Source organism: Lithobates pipiens, unplaced genomic scaffold (assembly GCF_037356315.1).
Source record: "Lithobates pipiens isolate NorthernLeopardFrog02 unplaced genomic scaffold, aLitPip1_a1.2 Scaffold_25, whole genome shotgun sequence".
NCBI classification, from domain to species: domain Eukaryota; kingdom Metazoa; phylum Chordata; class Amphibia; order Anura; family Ranidae; genus Lithobates; species Lithobates pipiens.
In genome coordinates this window covers 184,375,185-184,391,904 of record NW_027507787.1, presented here as the reverse complement: position 1 = coordinate 184,391,904, position 16,720 = coordinate 184,375,185, and the positions used below count along the sequence as shown (strand labels likewise).

Genomic DNA, 16,720 nt, shown 5'->3' with positions numbered 1-16,720 from the left:
GGTGTGTTTTTTTGTAGGGTTTTGTGTTTAGAACTAGTCTCCTCCTACAAAAAAAAAAAACATAAAACATAAAAATACATCAAAAATGCACTTCAAAAAGAATGGAAAATGTGCTGCAAAAACGCACCAACAAATGCATGAAAAGCACACGTAGGCATGTACCCAGCCTTACCCATTCTTATACACCATCATTCTTCTAATCCATGCTGCAGTATTATTGGGAAATACCAGTAATGATGAGTTTTATCTTCTGCATATCAGATGGAAGTGTAAATGTTTTGGTAAGACCAGAAAATATGATTTGTGAAATGAGAACCACACTCAGCAGGGCAGGATTTATGAAAAGAAGAAAGTGACGTTTTTTATAATGAGAAATTAGAGGTTATAGTGTATCTTTGTCTCCCTGGTCAGCTGTTTAGTGTCTGGGAGTATCTGCTTGTATATAATAGAATAGCATGCTATTCTATGCAGAGAAAACAATTTTGGAAATGAGAAGTACATTATTATTTTATGAGCCCCCCTATTCACAACACAGGGAGGCGATTTTGAGTCTTTTTTTGTGTGGTATGTGCTATACAGGAGCTTCTTTGGGGCATAAGCACGGTCAAGCCAAAAAAACAAGCCTCTTTTTTTTTAGATGTGGTGTTTACAAGTTAAAAACAGTTTTATTTTCTAGAAAATTACTTAGAACCCCCAAACATTATACATTTTTTTTTCTAACACCCTAGAGAATAAAATGGCGGTTGATGCGCTACTTTCTGTTACACCGTATTTGCGCAGCGGTCTTACAAGCGCACTTTTTTTGGAAAAAATATACTTTCTTGAATTAAAAAATAAGACAACAGTAAAGTTAGCCCATTTTTTTTATATTGTGAAAGATAATGTTGTGCAGAGTAAATTGATACCCAACATGTCACGCTTCAACATTGTGCCCGCTCGTGGAATGGCGACAAACTTTTACCCTTAAAAATCTCCATAGGCAATGTTTAACAAATTCTACAGGTTGTATGTTTTCAGTTACAGAGGAGATCTAGGGCTAGAATTATTGCTTTCCCTCGATTGCAGCGATACCTCACGTGTGGTTTGACCACCGTTTTCATATGCGGGCGCAACACATAGAAGGCGGTTGCTTCTGCACACTAGCTCAGCGGGACAGGGCGCGTTTCAAAAAAAAAACATTTTTCTTATTTATTTTACCATTTTATTTTTGCACTGTTTAAAAAAAAAAAAAAAAAAGTATAATTTTATTCCTATTACAAGGAATGTAAACATCCCTTGTAACAGTAAAAAAGCATGACAGGACCTCTTAAATATGAGATCTGGGGTCAAAAATACCTCATATTTCATATTTACACTAAAATGCAATAAAAAAAAAGTGTCGTTTAAAAAAAGAATTTTAAAAAATGGCCCTTTAAGAGCTATGGGCGGAAGTGATGTTTTAACGTCGCTTCCACCCTGCAATGTTATGGAGATGGGTGGGGGCCATCTTCCCCCTCACTTGTCTCCATGCCCAGCTAGTGAAATCATCCAATCGACCTCCGCCACTGCCAACAGCTCCAGGGGGAGGGGGGCCCTCTGCCGCCGCCGATAAAAGTGATCTTGCGGCGAATCCGCCACAGAGACCACTTTTATCTTGAAGCAGACCGCAGGCTGAACAAGGGGATACTGGGGTTATGGCAACTGCCGCTGCTATAACAACGGTATCCTCCTTCAAATTCAGGACGTAAATCGGCGTGCGTCGGTCCGGAAGTGGTTAAAGCCTTATGCTCATGGGGCATCTGAAAAAGCCCCTCTGTTCACCTGAACTACTGGCAGCAAAATGTATATATATAAAAAAAAATGCACTAAAATCTACATATAGACATACAGCATTTGAGTGTAAATGCATTCTACTGGTCAAACTATTCATTTATTCTGGCCATTGAAATGCATTTACATATATACATTTCATGTGTATAGCATTTAAGCACTTTAAGATGTGTTAAGGCGCATTCACAGTTTTTTTCTGCTGAAACACCCCTCTCAAGAATGCACGTGTGTGGTTTTTTTCCTGCCTCTTCTAATACGCCTGTAAATGCTTATGTGTGCATGGACATGTAGGCTTACATTACAGCCTGAAAAAGAAAAAAACACTCAATGCCAATATAAGCTGTGTTTTTAGGCCCCTTTCACACTGGGACGGTGCGGGCGTCGGCGGCATAGTTTTAGCGGCGGTCTGCGGCTGCTAGCGGGCGGTTTTAACCCTGGCTAGCGGCCGAAAAAGGGTTAAAACCGCCCGCAAAGCGACACTTTGCCGGCGTTGTAGCCGCACGGCCCCATTGATTTCAACATGGTTTTGTGTGCGTTCCCATTGACGTCACTGGGGCCAAAACACCGCTTTCTGCTTCGAAAATAGCTCATGTATCTTTTTGAGCTTTGGGAGTTGAGCTACTGGCACCTGACCACTGTGAACACAGACAATTGCTGAACAGGCGACTTGCAAAGCATTATTGTGCATCGAGCTAAAAAAACATTCATGTGGGAATGGGGGCTTAAAGAGAAGGTATATCCAAAACTTGCTGGCAAGCTGAATGACCACTTCCCATATGTATGGGTTACTCTGGCAGTGAGATTTCTACATAGGAGATCTCCACTCCATCTTCTGCAGCCAGGTCACGTTCCAGATTTTACGCTTCACGTTGGATTTTTTTAATGTTCTTTCTTAGAAACTACAACAGAGTGACTAGGGCTTCTCTTGCTGCAGCAGGAATAGGCAAACTAAGGACTGTGTCAATCTAATATAAAGATGAAAATCCAGTGTGTGATTACCCATCCCCGAAAAATTTGTGTTGGCTGGAATGTTCCCCCTTGGAAGAACTTTAGTGAGTGTTCTTTTTTTTAATCCACATTTATGCTGTTTTATTGTTAATATTTATTTCTCAGCTGCAGCTCTGAGCTCCTGCTCATAACTCCTGCCAGTTCCATGCTATGCTTTTATTTGAAATACTTTATATATAATAAATAGGAATACTTCCTTTGAGTGTTGTCCTTACAGTAATCACTGCAATGTCTACCTTATTGCAGTTAGGATTCTCAGATCACATTGTTTGTGATTATTGCTGTAAGCCTCTTTGGAAGCTTGCAGACCATTTGAGGATAGCAGGCTTTTGTTCATTGTGACTTGGATGTATTCTGCTTTCAAATGGTTATAGTTAGTTATTGAGATGATATTGTAGATGCTTGAGGCAAATATCTGAATAAGACTTTACAAAAATCTTTCACAGACTACCCAAAACATTATATTTTAGCATTGCAGACCATGAAATCCTATTTCGGTAGTAGTGACTTGCCATATAATTAATGTGTTATGAGCGAAAGGTCAGACGTGTCCATTGTTTGACCTCCAGCCCGCATTCTAATTTAAAGGGTAAGTTCACCTTTGTACGCTTTTTTTTTTTTTTTTTTATAAATTCCAGCACCAATATAGCACGAATGTACTTTTTTGCAACAATATCAAAGCTTTCCATTAATGTACAGTCACATACTTTTCTTGTCCTAATCCATGTTTCCAGACATTTCCCTTTGTAATGTCTTTCTTCCTGATCAGACTTTAGGTCATGACACAGGAAGGAGTGTCTTTGGTGTGCCGTGTTTGGTGTGATGTTAAAAATGAAAGTGCAACTAGTAATTTTACGTGTATAAACATGGCCATAGGAGTAGGGAACCTTGGCTCTCCAGCTGTTTTGAAACTACAAGTCCCATGAGACATTGCAAGACCCTAACAATCACAGGCATGACTCCTAGAGGCAGAGGCATGATGGGATTTGTAGTTTCAAAACAGCTGGAGAGCCGAGGTTCCCTACCCCACTATATAATATGATTGTATATTGTGTATTTTGTGAGGATGATCACTGATTGCATTTCATTTAAAAAATTTGCACCTGGGAGTGGGTGGGTGGATGATGCAGGGTGTGTGGTAATGAGGTCAGCTGGTAAACCCCTTCCTGTGTCATGACCTAAAGCCTGATCAGGAAGAAAGACATTACTAATGGAAACGTCTGGAAACGTGGGTTAGGACAAGAAAAGTAAGTGACTGTAGATTTAATGGAAATATTTGATATTTTTGCAAAAATGTACATGAATGCTATATTGGTGCATAGGGGAGCTGGAATTTATAAAAAAAAATTAAAAAAAGTGTACAAAGGTGAACTTACCCTTTAAGGAGATGAAGCTGAACCTGCTTGGTTTCACTGAGAGTGACATGAGTAAAGCAAAATTAGCTTGTAGAATTCCACATTGATATAAAATGGGCATTATTGTTAGGGCATTTTGCTACTGGGTGGAATTTTGTGAGCTACAGAATGTATTTTGTTTGCACTCCTCCTTCCTGCAAGTCTCTGCTGGTTGTAAATCATGAATATTGTGATCTCTGAACTTTTATTACTAAAGTGTTTGTAAATGGTAAAGTCTTTGCTCTCAATATCTAACCAAAATCAGAGAAAGGTTCATGGGATTGGGGATACCATGAGTGCGCTGGACTAGACATGAATCCGCAGCGAGCGAGGAGTATGTGGAAGGTTTAAAGCCAATATGCTTCAGAGATGGAATTTTTGAGGGATAAATTATTTATTTGCTAATAATGTACCTAATGTATTTCCAGCATTTGTAGGAAATATCTTTTATGGCCTGTGGTTACCGAACAGTATGTTTGCTGCTTAGGGCTTGCATTCTAATTACATGTACACACAGGTCCTTGGTGATCACATGGGGATCATGTGTGTGTGTGTGTGTGTGTGTGTGTGTGTGTGTGAATATCCTGCAGAACTTTTGGTGCTGCATGAATTCAGGATCAAATATTTAATTGAAAATGGTCATAATTGACACAATGGGGGTTATTTACGGGAAAGCAACTCCACTTTGCACTACTGCAAAGTGCACTTGAAATTGCACTGAAAGTGCACTTGAAAGTGCAATCACTCTAAATCAGAGGGGTAGATCTGAAATGAGGGGAAGCTCTGCTGATTTTATCATCCAATCATGTGCAAGCTATTTTCCTTGCATGTCCCCCTCATATCTACAGTGACAGCACTTTTAAGTGCACTTCCAGTGCAATTTCAAGTGCACGTTGGGGTTTATTTACTAAAGGCAAATCCACTTTGCACTACAAGTGCACTGCAAGTGCATTTGGAAGTGCACTTGAAAGAGCAGTCGCTGTTGATCTGAGGGGGACATGCAAGGGAAAAAAAAGCATTTTTGCTTGTACATGATTGGATGATAAAATCAGCAGAGCTTACCCTCATTTCAGAGCGTCCCCTCAGATCTACAGCGCCTGCACTTCCAAATGCACTTGCAGTGCACTTGTTGTGCAAAGTGAACTTGCCTCTCATAAATAACCCCCACTGTGTTCCTACCTGGAGGTTGCAGGGGTGTTTGAGGACTTGTTCAGAAAAACACTGCTTTATGGTACATTCTCTGCATTTTAGTAAGCTAAAATGTGCATTTTGATATAGCTGCTTTAGGCCCCTTTCACATGCGTGGACCGTTCAGAGCCGCCTGTCAGGCCGCGTACACACGGGCGGACTGTTCGCCCAACTTTGTCCGCAGAACAGTGTTTGGGCGGACAGTCCGCTCGTGTGTGGGCTTTCAGCGGACAGTTTCAGCGGACAGTTGGACGGACAAGGTTTTTCGGAAATTCCGAAAAACTGTCCGCTGAAACCTTGTTTGAGCGAACAGTCCGCCCGTGTGTAGGCTTGTTCGTCAAACAAAGTTGCGCGCATGCTCAGAAAGGATTTTCACGCCGAAAGCTATAATGCAGTGTATAGGACGTCGTATTTTTCGTCCCGTCGTACGTGCCGTTCACGTCATCGCGCACGGTTTCAGCAAACTGTTCGTCCGTCGTGTGTGGCCATGTCCGTCCATGCTAAGTTTGAGCGGACTGTTTGCCGAAACTGTTGGACGGACAAAGTTGGGCGAACAGTCCGCGCGTGTGTACGCGGCCTCAGTTTTTTTAGGTGGATCTGAACGGGTGCTTCATGCAGGTTTATGGAGCATCAGATTTCAGCGGTGATGTGTCCGCTGACATCCGATCCGCCCTGCAAAATCCAGACGGATGCAAACCCCATTTTTCATCTGTCTGGCAGATCAGATCGGATGAAAATGGTCTGCAACCATCCAATTCCCCCCCCCCCCCCTCCCCCATAGGGGAGAGCGGAGCTCTGACAGGTCCATCTCTACACAAAGTGCAGAGGCGGACTTGTCATCCGCCGGCTCAGCGGGGATCAACGGAGCAATCCCCGCTGAGCAAGCGGAGGAGTAAAAACGGGTCCGTAGGTCTGAAAGAGCCCTTACTTTTACTACACCAGTATACCTATTTGACTAGATAAACAGGTAGTGAAGAGCAATTGTATTTTCAATGTCAAACCTTTTAATGGACAACCTAAAAGTATGCATTATTCATAATAATATAATATGTAATAATATACATGAAATTTGCAGAAGAAAAAAGGAAAAAAAAATTGGAACCTCCATACGGTTGTGCTCATAAGTTTACATATCCTGGCAGAATTTTTGGATTTTTTGGCCATTTTTCAGAGAATATGATTGATAACACAAAAACTTTTCTTTCACTCATTGTTAGTGTTTGGCTGAAGCCATTTATTATCAATCAATGGTGTTTAGAGGTCGACCGATATATCGGCCGGCCGATATATCGGCCGATATTTGCCGTTTTTTAAATAATCGGCATCGGCCGATTGTGTTGATAAAAAGCCGATTCTACAGCAGGACTTTGAAATGACTTCTGTAAGAAGTCAGTGTGAGTTGCCTGAGTCGTCATAGCAACACTTTCCTCCTCTCTGGGCAGACTGCCAAGAAAAGAACTAAATGATACAATGTTTACACTTCTGAATGAATGAAGTCATCTCTGTGTAGAAGTTCTCAGTTTAACCATTTAAAGACTAAGGGTCCTTTCACACGGGGCGGATCAGTTCTGATCCGCCCCGTGGATGTCCGTTTGCTCAGCGGGGATCACTCCGCCGATCCCCGCTGAGCAGGGAGATGACAGCTCCATCTCTGCACACTGCGCAGGGACGGACCTGTCACAGCGCCGCTCTCCCCTATGAAAGATCGGATGACGACGGACCGCAGTGCCCGTCGTCACCCGATCCGATCCGCAGACGGATGGAAAAATAGCTTTTTCCTCCGTCACACTTTTTCGGATCGGAGCGGGTCGGATGTCAGCGGACATGTCACCGCTGACATCCGACGCTCCATAGAGCTCTATGGAGCACCCGTTCAGGTCCGCCTGAAAAACTGACAGGTGGGCCTGAACGGAACGTCAGTGTGAAAGGGGCCTAAATCTTTTCTGACACTTGTTGCTTACAAGTAAAAATCCTGTATTTTCTGCCAGAAAATCACTTAGACCCCCCAAAAATTATATATATTTTTTTAGCAGAGATCCTAGGGAATAAAATAGCGGTTGTTGCAATATTTTATGTCACACGGCATTTGCACAGAGGTCTTTCAAATGCATTTTTTTGGGAAAAAAATACACCATTTAAAAAATAAAAATAAAATAAAAACAGTAAAGTTAGCCCCTTTTTTTTTTTTTTTTTTGTCCAAAAGTTTTGACTACCCGTTTTTATTTAATATATAGGTTTTTTTATCTAGATCATACATACAAGTAAACTGATTGGAGGTTTGTTTTGTTTAATAAATGTTTAAAGCGGGAGTCCGCCGGTACTCCGCGTTTTTTTTTTTTTTTTTTTTTTTAAAAGCCAGCAGCTACAAATACTGCAGCTGCTGACTTTTAAAATAGTGACACTTACCTGTCCAGCGCGCCCGTGATGTCGGCACCCGAAGCCGATCTCTAGATCGACACTCGAGTGCTGCCGCCGCCATCTTGGGTATGGGAATCAGGAAATGGAGCCTTTCGGCTTAATTTCCCGGTTCCCTACTGCGCATGCGCGAGCCGCGCTGCGCAATGAGGACGGTCCCCGCTGCCTCTGGGATCTGTGTGTTTCCCAGCAGGCATCGGGGCACTTGCGGAAGGGGGCGGGAACTTGCGGAAAGGGGCGTAATGTACGCCCCTTTCCGCAGAGAGCTAGCCCGGAAGTGGGTGCAGTTACCTGGATTATCCAGGTAACTGCACCCCCCTCCCCCCTGAAAGGTGCCAATTGTGGCGCCGGAGGGGGGGGAGGAATCCGATGAGCGGAAGGTCCATTTTAGGGTGGACCTCCGCTTTAAGTGTAAGAAATTTTCTGTATCACTTATGAAGGCTGCTTTCACACTGGAGCGGGCAGACGTTGATGGTAAAACGCAAGTTTTAGCGTCTCTTTACCATCATTTTAGCGGTGCTATTTGGCTGCTAGTGGGGCACATATAACCCAGCTAGCGGCCAAGGAAGAGGTTAAATGCGCCCATGAAGCACCGCTGCCAAATCGCATTGCATGCGCTTCGGCAGTGGTGCCCATTCATATCAATGGGCAGGAGTGGTGGAGGAGCGGTATACACCACTCCAAACGTGCTGCTTGCAGAACTTTTTTTTTTAAGATCCTGCCAGCGCATCGCCTCAGTGTGAAAGCACTCTGTCTTTCACACAGACTGCAGGGGAGCCATTTTGCAGGCACTTTACAGGCGCTATTTTTAGCCCAAAAGCGCCTTAAAAAACGCCCCAGTGGGAAAGGTGTGTTAGATCAAGGGGGATTAAAAATAAATAAATAAAATAAAATCGGCCTAACATATTGGCCCAAAAAAATCGGCATCATATATCGGCTATCGGCCGCCATGATTTCTAAATATCGGCATCGGCCAGAGAAAAACCCATATCGGTCGACCTCTAATGGTGTTTACTCTTTTTAAATTATCACAACAGAAACTACCCAAATGACCCTGATAAAAAAGTTTACCTACCTCAGTTCTTAATACTGTGTATTGCCCCCTTTAACATCAATGACAGCTGGAAGTCTTTTGTGGTATTTGTGGATGAGGCTCTTCATCTTCTCCGATGCTAAAACTGCCCATTTCTCTTGGCAAAGAGCCTCAAGTTCCTGTAAATTCTTGGGCTGTCTTTCATGAACTGCACATTTGAGATTTCCCCGGAGTGGCTCAATGATATTGAGATCAGGAGACTGAGATGGCTACTCCAGAACCTTCACTTTATTCTGCTGTAGCCAATGACAGGTCGACTTGGCCTTGTGTTTTGTATCATTGTCATGTTTGAATGTCCAGGTACGTATTTTTTTGATAACATACAGCATTCATCTTGCCATCAATGTTGATCAAATTTCCTGTGCCCTTGTAGCTCACACATCCCCAAAACATCAGGGATCCACCTCCGTGTTTCATATTAGGAAGGGTGTACCTTTCATCATAGGCCTTGTTGACTCCTCTTCCATTGTAGTGATTATGGTTGTGGCCAAAAAGCAAAATTTTGGTCCTTATCACTCCAAATGACTGTGCTAGAAGGTTTGAGGCTTCTCTCTGTGCTGTTTTGTGTATTGTAAACAGGATACTTTGTGGCATTTGCACAGTAATGGCTTTTTTCTGGTGACCCGACCATGCAGCCCATCTTTCTTCAAGTGCCTCCTTATTGTGCATCTTGAAACAGCCACACCACATGTTTTCCGAGAGTCCTGTATTTCATCTGAAGTTATTTGTGGGTTTTTCTTTGAATCCCAAACAATTTTCGTGGCAGTTGTGGCTGAAATTTTAGTTGGTCTACCTGACCGTGGTTTGGTTTCAACAGAACCCCTCATTTTCCACTTCTTGATTAGAGTTTGAACACTGCTGATTGGCATTTTCAATTCATTGGATATCTTTTTATATCAATTTCCTGTTTTATACAGTTAATTTTCCTGCAGATCCATTGACCATTATTTTGCTTTCACCATGACTCAGAATCCAGAAACGTCAGTACAGCACTGGATGAAAGATGCAAGTGTCTCTCAGGAGTCCAGAAACTCGTTGACCTTTTTTATATATATATACACACACACTAATTACAAGCAAAGAGATCACAGGTGAGGATGGTTCATTCAAACCCCTTTGTGTCAACTTGTGTGCATGTTATCAGGCAAAATCACGAGGGTGTGTAAACTTTTGATCAGGGTCTTTTGTGTAGTTTCTGATGTGATTATGATTTAAAAAGAATAAACACAGCTGACTGATAATAAATGGCTTCAGCCAAACACTAACCATGAGTGAAAGAAACGTTTTTGTGTTTATATTCTCTGAAAAATGTATATATACTCTTTAAACACAGAGGGCTACCTTTGTAGGCGTGGAGCTCCTCTTCTTTGTGTCATTAACATATTGAGGATAATGTCCCCCAAGGCTGCTGTAGTGGATCAGTGATGTTACTAACACCCGTGACTCTTCATTTGTGTTTCAGCAGGAGTGCTATGTGGAGATTATCGGGGTGCCAAGACTTAGCAGTTTTGTAAATGAGGGTCAGTACAATGTGAAAGCAACTGTTCATTGTCATGTAGGGTGTGGTTAAAGGACAGAATGACATTTTAAAGCATTTATTAAGGAAAATAAGATGTGTGGAACTGTAACGTTTTTGTGTTCTTCATATTCTCTGAAAAATGGCCAATAAATCATAAATTCTGCCAGGGTATGTAAACTTATGAGTACAAGTGTATATTAGCTGCAGCAGACTGTTGTATCAATGTGTGAACATGCAAGAAGCAACGTTCCATTCATTCGCATTAGGAGCAAGACATAATTGCAAAAGCTCGTACCAGTAAATATATTTATACTCTAACAGTCTTGACTTGAAAGTAATATCTAACTTTAGGGGCTGTATGCACAGGCTTTAAAATGAATCACTGGACAGGGAACTCTCTAATTCGATGATCCTTTCTCCATTGGGTGACTTTCCCCTATCCCAAGGAAGGCATTGCTGTTCCCTACCCACCCCGTCTCCCACTCTTTGCTTGGTATTTCTTCCCATTCCTGGACCCTGCAAGTTGCAACCATCCTAAAGGCCAGTTCCTCCTGCTTGTTTAGTTCCTGAATTGATGCTAACTTATTCCCTCAACTCCTCATATAGAACCCTCAGCCCTCTTTGAAACCGCTTCTTCATTGGGCTCTTTGGATTTGTACCATTAAGGTATTCCTCTTAGTTTTAGGTTGCTTTGCATAGTTAAATATCATGACACATCCTGATGTTTTTCGGACCAATGTAATGTTGATTATCTGTTCCCATGTTACTTGTGTTACTTGAGTCCATACATCGTTTCATGTACATTTTTTGAAATCAACACAGCGTATTGATTAAAAAAAATCACTGAATAGGCAGGTGTAATATATTCTGAGCTCCTCCCAGATAGCTGATCTTGTGTAGCTCAGTGTACAGAAGCGTTCATTGAATAGAGGTCTTCTCTTTGTCCTGTTCTGCATCCATATAATTGATATTGGTGCTGTATATAGTTCCCCATCTTGGGCTTCTATGTACGTAGCCTTAAACTGTCAAGCAAACAAAAATAATCTTTCAGTTGTGGGTGGATGCTGGTGTGTTAAGTTATCCTATAACCCCTATATCTTTTGGCAACTTTGGCCCCCAGATTTCCCTGTCTGAGCCCCTGACTTGTTTTTCACCCACTTAGTTCTGGAGCCTCCCACCACTTTGATTGTTACCAGTTTTCTTGTTGGACTCCTCATCAAATTGTAAAATAAATGAAAAACACTGATTGTAAGCACAACCCATTGTGCGAATTGGAAGGCGAGGAATGCACTGAACCCCCAATAGAATTTAATAACCATTGGATTGTTCAAATCTCCATGATTGCCAAATACAGAAAGGAAAGCTTTGGGAAGACTCAACCTTAATGCTAAATAGCTTCAGTTTCTATTCTTGGAAAAGTAATGTATAGAATTAGACTTGCTTCATTATGCATTATAAACAATCCAAGAAAACCAAAACCACTGTGTCCTGAACTCTGCTTCATAAAAAAACTCATAGTTCTTAATGGTGTGTAGACTGCGATCACATCTCATGGCCGAGTGCAGCCATCACATGCACATCTCATGTGGGAAGGGGGAGAGAGGACCCTGTGTGTGTGTGTACGTGCAGAGATTAATGATTAAAATGTGCAAATCTCCTCAGGGGGCTTTGTGCTAGCTGGAATATAGAGGGAGTATAAATTTAGATTGGTAGCCGGACAGCAAGCAGAGGTCAATAGCCCTAGATTGCTTTAACCCTGTCTCTGATGATTGTACTCTGGACTTGTGAGGGTTAATAAGGCTTGGAGCAGAACATAATGTACGCTTATGTAATAGCGCTGGAAAATGTTGTAAAGCAGCATCCAATTTTGCATTGACTATGTCCATAAAGAGCCTTTTGTTTCATAAGCAAATTAAATGTTGCCTTCACATTTATGGACAGCTGTTTTTAAAGTGGACCTGTCCTCGACTGATAATAGCAGCAACTGTTTTGTGGGGGTTAGTATGTCAGAGAATATAGGAAATCAGTTCAGTTCAATGGCTGCATAGGTGGATGAAACTTGTTATTGCCATGGCTTAAGGTGGATGTCCACCCTTTTACTGCAGCTTTGATCTGGAAGAAACCAAGAAGTAGCAAGCAGCCAGTGTTTCAAGATGTTAGTGTTTTGGTAGCATGGGAGGGTGGGAAAGCTGCAGTTCATTAAAGGTTTTAGTTGTATGGGTAACTGCACACATACAATAAATATATTTCATATTCTAAATGTATGCATTCTGAGTATGCTGCTCAGTTTACTAAATAAAGCCATTCATGTTGAACTTGGTTCAGGTTACCTTAAGGGCCCATTGTGCATGTGTCTCCAGATTTTCTCATTTATTGACAATGAATGGGCTCTTCACTTACCTCAAGTCAAAAAAAAGTCTACATGGCCTATTTTAGCCAACACAACAATGCACAGTACATTCACATCATCATGGTTCACTGCCCATTTATTTACACTGTATGCATTCATTTGGGCACCTATAGGAATAAATGGCAACATACACATACCACACATTGTGGAATGCTTATGTTAACGCACACCATAACACATGCAAAGGTGTGAAGGGGCAAAGACTACATTCCTGTACCTGCATATGTGTGAACCTAGTCTTACAATGGAATTAAACCCACACCACCTCTGCCAATAAAATGCACAGTCGTTTTGACAAACCTAAAAGAGAGCTTGTCAATCAGTCAATAAATGAATATTCATAAGCTTAGTTTGTAAATGTTGAATCCTTTTTGCTCCCTCTCCCTGTCAAAGCCAGTGCCATTTTGGAAGTTGTTCCCCCTTGCTTCCCTTAACTGAGCTTCCACCCACAGTATGCATCTTCTGTGAATCTCATGCAAGAGAATGCAGGGATGAAAGAAAAGAATCGTAAGGGCCCTGTGTAGAATTTTAGCTCTGGCTACATTATATGAGTAATAGAAGCTTACTGGTGGGTGAAAGTGAAAAACATGAGTCTAAAGAGGAAGTAAACTATCCCACCCTGATGCTTCTTTTCATTTAGTCCATTATAATAAGTAATTATCAAACTATAGCCACTGTAATCCAGCCCAAAATGCAAATTACTTACTGTTTAAATAAACTTTAAAAAACTTCTTTCCAGGGGTAAGGCAGCGCCATGTTAAGTATTGTTTTCGGAGTCCACAGTGGAGTGCATTTCCACCCTTACATTGAGCACTTCCTGTACTGTTAACCAAGCCTCCTTCTCAATCCAATGTTTCTATGGCTTCCCTGCTCATAGCTGACTTGTTTTATTTTTATAATATTTACTTGTGTTGTCTATGTCAGTCTTATCAGCTTCAGCTGATAATACTGCAGTAATCCTGTCCTATGCCTTTCTTTCCACTCCATGTGATGTCACATGGTCACATTGGGGTGTAGTAGGAAGCTCTGGGTGATTATGCAGTCTTGTGGGATTTCAGTGTTGCATGCCCTAGGAAGTCTTGATAATAGATGGACAAGCACACAGAATGTGCTGTAAATAATGGGAGATATGGGCATGCTCAGTGACTTCATTCTAAAGAACAAAAAGGATTACACAAGCAGTGTTCATTGGTTTTTTTTTTTATGCCAATTCACATGGGACAAAGTTGTGGGGGAGAGTTTACAACCACTTTAAAACAGCTTTAAAGAGGAAGTAAACCCTGATGGGTTTACTTCCTCTTTCATTCCCTGCAAAGGCAAAGCATAATGGGCTACTATGCATCGCATAGTAGCCCATTATGTGTCACTTACCTGACACAGGAGCCAGCGAAGTCGCCGCTGTCCCCTGTAGTCCGCCGCATCCATCTTGCTGGTGGCGTCTCGCAGCTCCGCCACTGTCATTCGGCGAAGCCGCGATGATGTCAGTCCCGCGCATGCGCACGGGAGTCGACACGCGCGGCAGCTCCATTCTTGGAAATGTCGCGCTCAGTGCGCCTGCGTGCGCATGCGCCGTAGACAGCGGTGCCCGTTTTCGGGCAAATATCTCCTAAACCATATAGGAGATATTGCTTGGACCTACAGGTAAGCCTTAATCTAGGCTTACCTGTAGGTCAAAGGGGTTTGTAAGGGTTTACAACCACTTTAAGGTGTTAATCCAGTTCATATTATGGTATGTTAAGTTATTTGCACCAGCACTGTTCAGTTCAAAGCAGCAGGTAGTTAACCAGCATGGAAAAAAAAAACATTAAGGCAGTAGGCCAGTTGTGGACCTTGTCATCATGCTGTTTTTGAAACAACAAATCCAAACGCAACCAGCAGCTCAGGCAAGATATGTCCTACTTGCAAATGTGGATAGAACTAGTTGCAAATTTACAGTACACAGTTCTGTCTGTGTAACATAAATTGTTGCATCATTTACAGAAGCAAAGGCTGAAGTTAAATATTGGACACCAACAAGCCAATTAAAAGGAACTTGTTGGGATATATTTATAGGAGCTGCCATTTCTGAACTGTTTCTGGTCACCATATACTATGTGAATTTTACACTGTTGCTTTTCACAAATCCCCAGATAAAGCCAATGGATGTTTTTTTTTTCTTCTTTGATTTAGGATTTATGCAATACAGGCGGTCCCCTAGTTACAAACGACTCCTACTTACAAACGGAGGGAGACAACAGGAAGTGAGAGGAAATCTACCCCATGGAAGGGAAATTCACTCCTGTAGTTATTATGGGAAAAGGTACCTCCACTGAAGCTTTATCACAAGGCTTGTTTTCACAACAACCCAACAGTTTCAAAATCCAATTGTAATTGGGACAGAAAGTGAGGTGAAATCTTCTGAACAGGGGCACAGACAGCGAAACAAATATTAAAGGGGTGTTAACCCTTCCCTATGCTAGCCAAAAAGCTTAACATATATATATTTTTTTCTTTTTGGTGGAAGCTACACTTAAATGTACCTGTTCCGACTTACAAACAGATTTATCTTAAGAACAAACCTACCTTGTTTGTAACCCGGGGACCACCTGTAAAACAAACAGATACTAATGTTCCAACATATGAATATAGAGAAAAATAAAGAAAGATTGTGCTAGCTAGACTAGATAGCAATAGAAATGAGACAAGAAGAAATAAATGATAGGTTTTGAAATTAAGTGAAATTAAGCATTTCGAGGAAACATAATACTTTATTTGTCCCAGTCCTCAATTTTTCTTTTTTCCCCTAGATTTGAGGAATTGCTGGAGAAAGATTAGTCAATAGCAGCAGTAGGTCTCAGTATGAATATAGAGAGTATGTGAGGTTCCTGTAATTTAAAAAGATTATTATAAAGGAAAAGGGAATATACTGTTCTGTACAGTATGTAGAGCTTTGTGTCCCTTTTTGTTATATTTACAATTGCTTAATTTCCCATAGGCCAATCAAGACCTCTTTTGTTTGACAATGCCTCAGGGCTGTCCTCTTGTTCCTTTCCTCATTACTTGGTGAATTATCAACCTGGAATAATAATAATGTGCATGGTAAGTATCCAGAAGCTTGTACTTATCAAGTTAGCAGAGTCAGCTGCCTTCTTTTTATCCAAACTGGTTTATTTAAACAGAGTACGGAACAATATGGACAAACCAATAGCAAATGTTGCTGATTTTGGTTACTGTATTTTGAAAATCCCTATGCCACCCTTTTAGAAAAATTCCTGGAACTATTTATCAAAGAGCGTTTTTGACCCAAGCATTCATTGGTTGACTACTTAAAGAAGAGGTCCAGCCCCCCACGAAAAAAAAATTACCACCAATACCGTACATATTGTAATTGTTTGGAAGACATTTCTCTGTGTGCATTGTGCACAATGGCCTTGTTACCATACAGATGTCAGAGGAAAATTGACAAGATACAATGTATTTATAGGAACCAGTGCTGGGACAAGGTCATCCAGCACCCAGGGCAAAGATGCCAAATTATGCCCCCCCCCCCCCCCAGTCCCTTAGAGAGGGGTCAGGGCAATCCCATTCCTTCAATAAACCATTTCCCCTAGGGCGGGCGTGCCTCTTACCCACCCCTTGTCCCGGCCCTGGTAGGAACATTTATTCAAAGGAAATATTCTGTCATGGGTATCTAGAACACACAAAGCTATCACTTTATTATTTGTGTTCTGAAATGAACACATCCCCGTGGCTATTGTTGTTACTATTTTTATATAAAATACATTTTGTTATGAAATTTAATCCCATAAAGTCTAGTTAGATGCTTGCAGGGCTTACTGCTCTTTGCTGGGTGTTCAGGGCATTGTACAATAAATAGCAATCAATATGCCATTGTTTAATATTTT

The 16,720-nt window shown here is 41.5% G+C and overlaps 1 protein-coding gene across 3 annotated transcripts in view; it reads left to right on the top strand.

The window, feature by feature from the left end:
* The window catches only part of NEURL1 (neuralized E3 ubiquitin protein ligase 1), a 414,759-nt gene that overhangs the window by 256,025 nt on the left and 142,014 nt on the right, over window positions 1-16,720 (top strand). The window contains exon 2 of one of the 3 annotated variants that reach the window (XM_077455269.1): window positions 15,811-15,914. The exons of the other annotated variants lie outside the window; for them this stretch is intronic. The gene's annotated coding sequence lies outside the window, so the exon portion shown is untranslated. The remainder of the gene's footprint in view (window positions 1-15,810; window positions 15,915-16,720) is intronic. 3 annotated transcript variants of the gene reach the window in all.